This window comes from Rana temporaria, chromosome 4 (assembly GCF_905171775.1).
Source record: "Rana temporaria chromosome 4, aRanTem1.1, whole genome shotgun sequence".
In the NCBI taxonomy this organism is placed as follows: domain Eukaryota; kingdom Metazoa; phylum Chordata; class Amphibia; order Anura; family Ranidae; genus Rana; species Rana temporaria.
This window is the reverse complement of record NC_053492.1, coordinates 278,310,156-278,319,149: the sequence shown is the minus strand read 5'-3', so window position 1 is coordinate 278,319,149 and position 8,994 is coordinate 278,310,156. Positions and strand designations below refer to the sequence as shown.

The 8,994-nt window shown below is 43.3% G+C and overlaps 1 long non-coding RNA gene across 1 annotated transcript; it reads right to left on the bottom strand.

Moving 5' to 3' along the window:
• Positions 1 to 806: 806 nt before the first annotated feature.
• LOC120935384 lies at positions 807 to 2,017 on the bottom strand. The gene is made up of 3 exons (XR_005748449.1): positions 1,953 to 2,017; positions 1,159 to 1,334; positions 807 to 1,061 (listed from the first exon to the last, which is right to left on the bottom strand). It is a non-coding gene; the product is annotated as an uncharacterized LOC120935384 (long non-coding RNA).
• Between the last annotated feature and the right edge of the window lie 6,977 nt (positions 2,018 to 8,994).

Genomic DNA, 8,994 nt, shown 5'->3' with positions numbered 1-8,994 from the left:
ACTCTAATGTAATGTAGTGATTAACTTTATATGATTAGAAATGTTTTTTATTCGCAAAATATATGTATAGTTTATGCTTTAAGAAAATTGGTGTGCGCCATGAAAGTGTTCGGGTTTGACTTGAAGAAAAAGTGGCAACCCTACATATAGTGGATCTATTTTACTGGCTAAAGAATGTATATTTATGTCCATTCATTTACACATCTCTGCCACACAGTACATCACTGTCTTGCAGGGCAGATGACCTGATTTTGTCTACTACAATTAATTCATATTTTTAGATTTTATCCCTCCCTCCTACCCTGTGTCTGGGAAGTTAAAGGTGAAGTAGAAGCCTGATTTTATCTCTCTGTCACTGACCTCTCATCATATCAGCATTTTCTTGGAGCACACTGGAGCAGTACTGATTGACTTCTTGTGCTGCTTCCCCCTTTCCTAGGGTTGATAATAGATGACAAAATTAACTTACATTCAGTGCCGGGACAAAGTTATCCAGCGCAAAGATGACAAACCCCCTGTTCATGATGTGCAAGCATCATAGTCCCCTTACTCATTCAAAAAAAAAGAAATGCCATATAGTAATAAAGACAACTAAACATTTCACAACAAAAAAATCCCCAAAAATTCCTTCGTAAATCCATGATGCCCACCGCTAGCCGAATAACAGCTTCCCGAATGAAACAGGGAAAAACGCATATGTGGAGTCCGTGTGCCGCGCACCCCGAAAATGCACAAACAAAAATGGGAAGGTCCCCCAGTGGGGTTTTTTGGCGGCATGATGTTCTCAATAAATAAGAGTGGTTGGATGATATTGAAGTTAAAATCTTTACTTGGTTTCAACATTGAATTACAATAAAATGTACAACATGGTTGGAGCATTTGTAAAATAATGTAGATAATATACATATAGTACACTCTGATTATACATGAAAATAAAAATAACAGTGGCAAAAATCAACAACAATACAATACACGTTACATCATGATTCAATTGTTTCCATATGAGTACCCCGACGTGTTTCGACCTAAACTGTCACGGTCTTCTTCAGGGGAATTGTACTCTGATAGATATAATTAGAAAAATTATTATTAAAGTTACATCCCTCTAACAAAAATGTTTAACATCTGCTGAGAGAATATTGTTGAAATTATATTTACCACTCAAGGGTTAATGAATTAATATGTAATCAGAGAAGGTTGCTGAGAAGTAAAAATGATCCGAAGACCCCCATAGCAAGAGAAACCCCCGTTCCGCTTGACGGGAACCCACCAAACCGGGCTTACAAGGAGTCACAAGTGTGGACCATAGGGGGGAGGAGACGACCGGAAGACACCTGTATTGATTGAATATTTAGTTTAATTTAATATAAGTAATAATGTGAGTACTAATAATATTGCATAAGCATAGATAACATCCATTCGGCTATGACCCCGACCACATGTAACGATCTAATAGGATCATAAACATGGGCGTATGTAGGAGGTAAGTATTGAAATGGAATATATTAGTAAATCTTAATACACCAATGCTAGTATTGCAAAGGTGTAGATGGAAGTATAGCAAAACCAAAGGTTTTGTACTGGTACAATGAACATCATACTGGTGTCAGTGTGATGTGAATGAGGGGGGGGAAAGGGGTTAAGAAAAATGTGTGAGAGTGTAGTGAACAAATAGATGTGAGTGTATATGTCAATAGAAATGTGTGAAAGGGGCAAAAAAGGGGATAAAAGAAAAAGTGAGTGTGTGCCAGAAAAAATGTGATTGCAAGTGAGGGAAGGGAATATAAACGGTGAATAAAAATGTGTGTGAGGAAGTGAATAGCAGTGCCGAGTACATGTCCCAGTGTTAGTTGGTAGCATTAAATAATAATATCAAGGAATTATATAGTATACCATGGGGGTGTAGCAACAAGGGGGGGATAAATGGAAGTATGCTCAGTAATAGTACTTACATAGGCTCCATCCTAATGTATGTATGGAGGGAGCTGTCCCAGGATCACATCCAGATCCAAGGAAGGTGAGACGCTTAAATAGAGTCTAGATCAATTAGTATCAGGTGTCATCATCTCCCTCCCGGGGGGGAGGGAGGAGACAACCAGGAGGACACCTGTATTGATTAAATATTTAGTTTAATTAAATATGAGTAATAATGTGAGTACTAATAATGTTGCATAAGCATAGATAACATCCATTGGGCTATGACCCAGGATCATAAACATGGGCGTATGTAGGAGGTAAGTATTAAAGTAGACTGTGTTACCAAGTCTTGATACACCAATGCTGGTATTGCAAAGGTGTGGATGGAAATATACCAAAACCCAAGGTTTTGTACTGGTAAAATGAACATCATACTGGTGTCAGTGTGATGTGAATGAGGGGGAAAAAAGGGTTAAGAGAAATATGTGAGAGTGTGGTGAACAAATAAATGTGAGTGTGTATGACGATGAAATGTGTGAAAGGGGCAAAAGAGGATAAAAATAAATAATAATAATTATAAAAATAAAAATAAAAATAAATAAAAAAAGTGAGAGTGTGTGCCAGAATAAATGTGATTGCAAGTAAAGGGGGTGAATATAAATGGTAAATAAAAATGTTTTATTGTAATTCAATGTTGAAACCAAGTAAAGATTTTAACTTCAATATCATCCAACCACTCTTATTTATTGAGAACACCATGCCGCCAAAAAACCCCACTGGGGGACCTTCCCATTTTTGTAATAACAGCTTCCCAAGCTATATAAAGGAAGAGGCATGGGGCTATGATGTAATGGGGGCAATGATGTAACACATTCCATATTCTTCCCATTTGCTTAAATAGCCAGGGATAGCCATGAGAGTGAATGTCCTGAACAGTGGCGGCTGGTGGTGCATTAGTCTGGGGGGTGGCAAAAAAAGCCTGAGACATCTACAGTTGCTCCAGCCCGCCACCCCACACCAACCCCCAGACCTGGTCGCCGGCTCGCTGATCGATCGGTACTTACCTCATCCAGGTCGCAGCTGTGGCTTTCCCCCTTAGAGCTTCTGGCCAATTGAGTCTCGGGACCTGCTTCCTGATTGGCCATGAGGAGAACCAGGAAGACATTAGCAAATAGTAATTCACTAATGTCACACAGCTGGGAGGGCTCAGGGCGCAGTGCTCTGCGCCCCGAGCCTAACCTTTTTTTTAAGCCAATTAGAGCCCGAGGCTTTAATCATGTTCTTCTTAAAAAAAAATTGGAATTCAGTGCCCTACATCTAGATTAGGGGTCGGGCAATGGATTAAGGCGATGGCGTCCCTAATGGACACTGGTCTCGAGTGACATCAATGGTATGAAAGAATGCAATGGATGCAAGAAAACACAGCTTCCTTAGCAACCATCGACCACTGAAAGATGTCACATTCGTTCAACTCAAGTGCCCAAAATACTCGGTGTTCGAACAAAAATACGAACAGCCAGTGTTCTGACTGAGCTCACAGTCGGACTGAAGGCTGAGTACCTTCTTATTAGGTTACTCCAGTGCATGCTTTTGCACTACTGCAAAATATTTAAATATTCATGTCAGTTATTCAGTCATAGTAAAAGCAGATTTCTGTTCATTTTGTATACCCAATCGTGTGAAAATGAAATAAGTAAACAGGGATTTGATTTTGTGTAAAGATTTTACAATAAATCAGCCTCTAAGGCACCAGACACCATGGGCCAGATCCACAAAAGAGATACTCCGACTTAACTGCTGTTCAGTCTGTGTGTAACTTTGGAAACGATCCTCAAAAGGCTTTTTCCAAAGTTAGGCAGAAGATCCGGCATGTGTAATTGAATTACACTGCCGAATCTTAGGATGCAGTACCGCATCCGCCGCTGGGGGCATTTCGAGTCGAAATGCCGTTTCTAGTATGCAAATTAGCACTTAAGGCGATCCACAAAGCTTTCCAGCTTCCTTTTTGCGCCGTAAGTGTTATTTTGCAAGTGTAAAATTAGGGCTGGTTCTACAAAGTGTAAACTAGTCACACCTTGTAAAAGCCCATTCCAGCGACGGCATTTGGTATGCTTTCCCGAGGGAGAACTCCACGGCAATTTGTAAAAACAAAACCGGCATGGGTTCCCCCCCAGGAGCATACCAGGCCCTTAGGTCTGGTATGGGTTGTAAGGGGACCCCCCCTACGCCGAAAAATCGACGTAGGGGGTCCCCCTACAATCCATACCAGACCCGTATCCAAAGCACGCTACCCGGCCGGTCAGGAATGGGAGTGGGGACGAGCGAGCGTCCCCCCCCTCCTGAGCCGTGCCAGGCCGCATGCCCTCAACATGGGGGGGTTGGGTGCTCTGGGGCAGGGGGGCGCACTACGGGCCCCCCCACCCCAGAGCACCCTGTCCCCATGTTGATGAGGACAGGACCTCTTCCCGACAACCCTTGCCATTGGTTGTCGGGGTCTGCGGGCGGAGGCTTATCGGAATCTGGGAGTCCCCTTTAATAAGGGGGCCCCCAGATACCGGCCCCCCACCCTAAGTGAATGGATATGGGGTACATCGTACCCCTATCCATTCACCTGTAGGCAAAAAGTAAAAGTTAATAAACACACAACACAAGGCTTTTTAAAATATTTTATTATTCTGCTCCGGATGACCCCCCTGTCTTCGTTATTAGCTCAATTACCAGGGGGGCTTCTTCTTCCGCTCTCCGGGGGTCTTCCACTCTCCGGGGGTCTTCCACTCTCCGGGGGTCTTCTCCGCTCTCCGGGGGGGCTTCTCCGGACTCCGGGGGGCTTCTTCCATCTTCTCCCCTCTTCCGCTGTTGACTCGGCGAACCCCGGTTCTTCTGCAGATGTCCGGTGCCTTCTTCTTCAGCGCTGGCTGCCTGCTATGTTTGTGTGTTAGCTCAATTTCTAACAGGCAGCCAGCGCGGTCTTCTGTGGCGTCAGGGTCTTCTCTTCCTTTCTTCCGATGTTGCCTCGTCGCCTCTTGTCGCTGCAATGATGGAAGCGCGCCTTGCATCCCATTTATATAGGCATCACCGTCCCATCATGCTCCGGCAGGTACCAACGTGGTGGGTGCCTACCCACGTGCACCCACCACGTGGGTACCTGCCGGAGCATGATGGGACGGTGATGCCTATATAAATGGGATGCAAGGCGCGCTTCCATCATTACAGCGACAACAGGCGACGAGGCAACATCGGAAGAAAGGAAGAGAAGACCCTGACGCCACAGAAGACCGCGCTGGCTGCCTGTTACTAATTGAGCTAACACACAAACATAGCAGGCAGCCAGCGCTGAAGAAGAAGGCACCGGACATCTGCAGAAGAACCGGGGTTCGCCGAGTCAACAGCGGAAGAGGGGAGAAGATGGAAGAAGCCCCCCGGAGTCCGGAGAAGCCCCCCCCGGAGTCCGGAGAAGCCCCCCCCGGAGTCCGGAGAAGCCCCCCCGGAGAGTGGAAGACCCCCGGAGAGCAGAAGAAGAAGCCCCCCCTGGTAATTGAGCTAATAACGAAGACAGGGGGGGCATCCGGAGCAGAATAATAAAATATTTTAAAAAGCCTTGTGTTGTGTGTTTATTAACTTTTACTTTTTGCCTACAGGTGAATGGATAGGGGTACGATGTACCCCATATCCATTCACTTAGGGTGGGGGGCCGGTATCTGGGGGCCCCCTTATTAAAGGGGACTCCCAGATTCCGATAAGCCTCCGCCCGCAGACCCCGACAACCAATGGCAAGGGTTGTCGGGAAGAGGTCCTGTCCTCATCAACATGGGGACAGGGTGCTCTGGGGTGGGGGGGCCCGTAGTGCGCCCCCCTGCCCCAGAGCACCCAACCCCCCCATGTTGAGGGCATGCGGCCTGGCACGGCTCAGGAGGGGGGGGGACGCTCGCTCGTCCCCACTCCCATTCCTGACCGGCCGGGTAGCGTGCTTTGGATACGGGTCTGGTATGGATTGTAGGGGGACCCCCTACGTCGATTTTTCGGCGTAGGGGGGTCTCCTTACAACCCATACCAGACCTAAGGGCCTGGTATGCTCCTGGGGGGTGAACCCATGCCGGTTTTTTCTTTGAAAATTGGCATGGAGTTCTCCCTCTCAGGAATGCATGCCGAGCGACGCTGTAATTTTTTTTTTTTTTCCCCGACGCAACTTTTTTAAGCCGTCGCGATCCTCGTAACTTCGCGCATGCGCAGTACGGCCAGCGCGGGAGCGCGCCTCATTTAAATGGGACTCACCCCATTTGAATAGGAACGCCTTGCGCCGGCGGAATTTTAGTTACACAGCCTGAAATTTCTAGATAAGTGCTTTGTGGATCAGGCACTTAGGTAGAAACTTTAAGGCAGTGTAACTTAAATGGGATTTTTTAAGTTACGCCAGGTTTTTGTGGATCTGGCCCCATATTTTTTATTTTCTCCCACTAGCTTTATTTTTTCTTATTTTTTTTAATCCCAGGAAAAAATACTAGTATTTGTCTAACTAATTTTTATTATATTCAAACCTATAAGTAACATATAAAAAAAAGAATATATACAGAGTACATGTTGTTCTCACAAGTCAGCTTGCTAAATGTGTATACATATCAAGAGTTTGGCTGTTGTAGGCCCTCAATAATGAAGACATTAATCACCCCTGACTTAAAGCATTCTGCTAATTTGATGTGGAACCTTGATCCTGTTCACTGGCACTTTTCTGTGCAGTAATGAGATTAACCTATTATATGCTCTGGGTGATTGCATCACATCTTAGAAAAACATACAAATCCCACTTAATTGTGACATGAAGGGTCTGACTGGCTCTGGGTACACTCTTTGTTTCATCTTCCCAAAGTTGTAAATTCATTGAAACAGTAGCATTCTGATCAAATAGCTTGTATTAAAATAAGTAACAGAGAATGACATTAGCTGCATTCTTGAAACTTCGATAGACAAAGGCTGCTGATTATTTCACCAGGAATGATCAATCCATGGAAAGGTTTTAATGTTTTGATATGGATAGTGCATGTCACATGATCCCATCATGGAGGCATACTCATAGTGCTGGCTTTCTTTGCTTAATCAACAAAACTAAGTGACTCACCTAATGATTTTCCAACCTAACCAATTATAATTCTGACTGCCAGAGCCCTGATAAAAATGTCACTTACCTGAATACCCTTAAAGAGGTTCTGAAGGCATATCTTTTTTTTAACCTTAATTGCATTCCCTTTATTAGATTAAAAATATTCCACTAGCTCTTCTCCCCTCCACGACCCTAAACACTTACCTGCATCCTCTCTTGATCCAGCGCTGTCCATGTCTGCAGCACCACTCCTCCACTTCCTGGTCTCACAGGAGATACAGGCAGCAACAGGAGCTATAGGCTTCTTCTGTTGTAAGACAAGTCTTGTGAGGAGTCGTGCTGCATAGGTCTATGGATGAACACAGCCTGGGTAGGGATCATGCCCGTACAGGTGCCCCCAAAAAATAACACATACAGTGATGTAATATGTAAGATTACAGTGTGCTGTATCAAATCATTTCACCTCCCTTTTGTCCCCAGTGCTTTATCTAGTGCCCCGCCTGCACTCTTATATTATATATACTGTTCTTTCCGCCTGGAAACTTGAGATTGTCCATGGCATCCAAAAAGTGTCCCTTTACGTCAAAATCGGTTTAGACAGCTAGAAAAAACATTGATAGTAAATTAGAACACTTGCAAAATTTGATCGATAATGAATCGTGGGGAAATACATTTTATTATATTACTATTTTTTATATTTATAGTTATTTATTATATTATTATTTATGATTTAGTGTTTCAAACTTTGTTGTACCTGGGACTCTTGTTTGGACAGATATAAGTGAGTTTTTCCTAAGAATTACAGGCCTACAATATAAAACACCAAATTTCTATGCAAAACAATGAACCGCTTTGAGATTCAAAAATTTGCCATAGTCATACCACCAGGGAGGCTACTGTGATCATATGTACATGTGACCTACATTGTCGTAACTTTCCTCTCATGGTTTTATTATATTTGTACAATAAACTTTTTCAGGATTTTATCTGTGATTTTTTTTTTTTACTTTTATTCTAAAGCAATTTACTGGACAACTCAATTTATCATGGGTATGCAACCTCTCCATTCCCTTATGCCAGAGAACCTGTTTCAGTGACCTAATTGACTGAGATATATGTGAGAACTGGCAAAGTCAATAATCATCTCCTAATAGTCATCAGTGTCATTGGAGTTACATCCCTGTACTAAATGCAGATTTGTTAAGTTTCTACTCTATAAAGTTCCGTTGTCCTACATCATTCCCATGTAATGCTTAATCCCAACACATATGCCTGCTATCAAAGTAATAGACCAATCATGTTCCATCTATCTGTTTGTACATATATATGTACATATGTTTTTGTATTTTTTTTTATTCATGAGAGTGTTCATGGTTGCATTTCATGTATAGGCAATAGTTGCAAGAGAGAGTTTTGGGGCAGTACTACTGGAATATGTGTAGTAGAAGTGACATGGTAGAGGCTCTGAGCTATTTTCACCTACCAGTACTAGATATGGGCAGCTTGTGAAGAATGTTGTGTGGTGTTCTACAGAAAAATCCATGATAAAGTTCATATAGTGCTTCAAGAACCCCATGGTAGCCCTGCATTGGTTTACCAGTCCCTCTGACTGATGGGTATCATCACATTCTGAGGGCCGGAGAGAACGATAGTGATAAACTAATATTGATTTCATACAGAAGTGAGCACACCTGCACCTAGATTCTAACACAGAATAGATTACAGTGATATTGTATGTACTCCGAGTGTAGAGGTATGTGTCTAACATATATATTTATATATATATATATATATATATATATACACACGCACGTGCGCATGTGTCTATACATGTGACATGTAGCTGGCATCCTATGTTGATGAACACCTGTGACCGTGACTCCACTTTTAGGCACCCGTGAACATAAAATCACCACCTCATACACACACACACATTATGGCCACTCACATCTACCCTGATTTGTGACTATTTTTATATTATC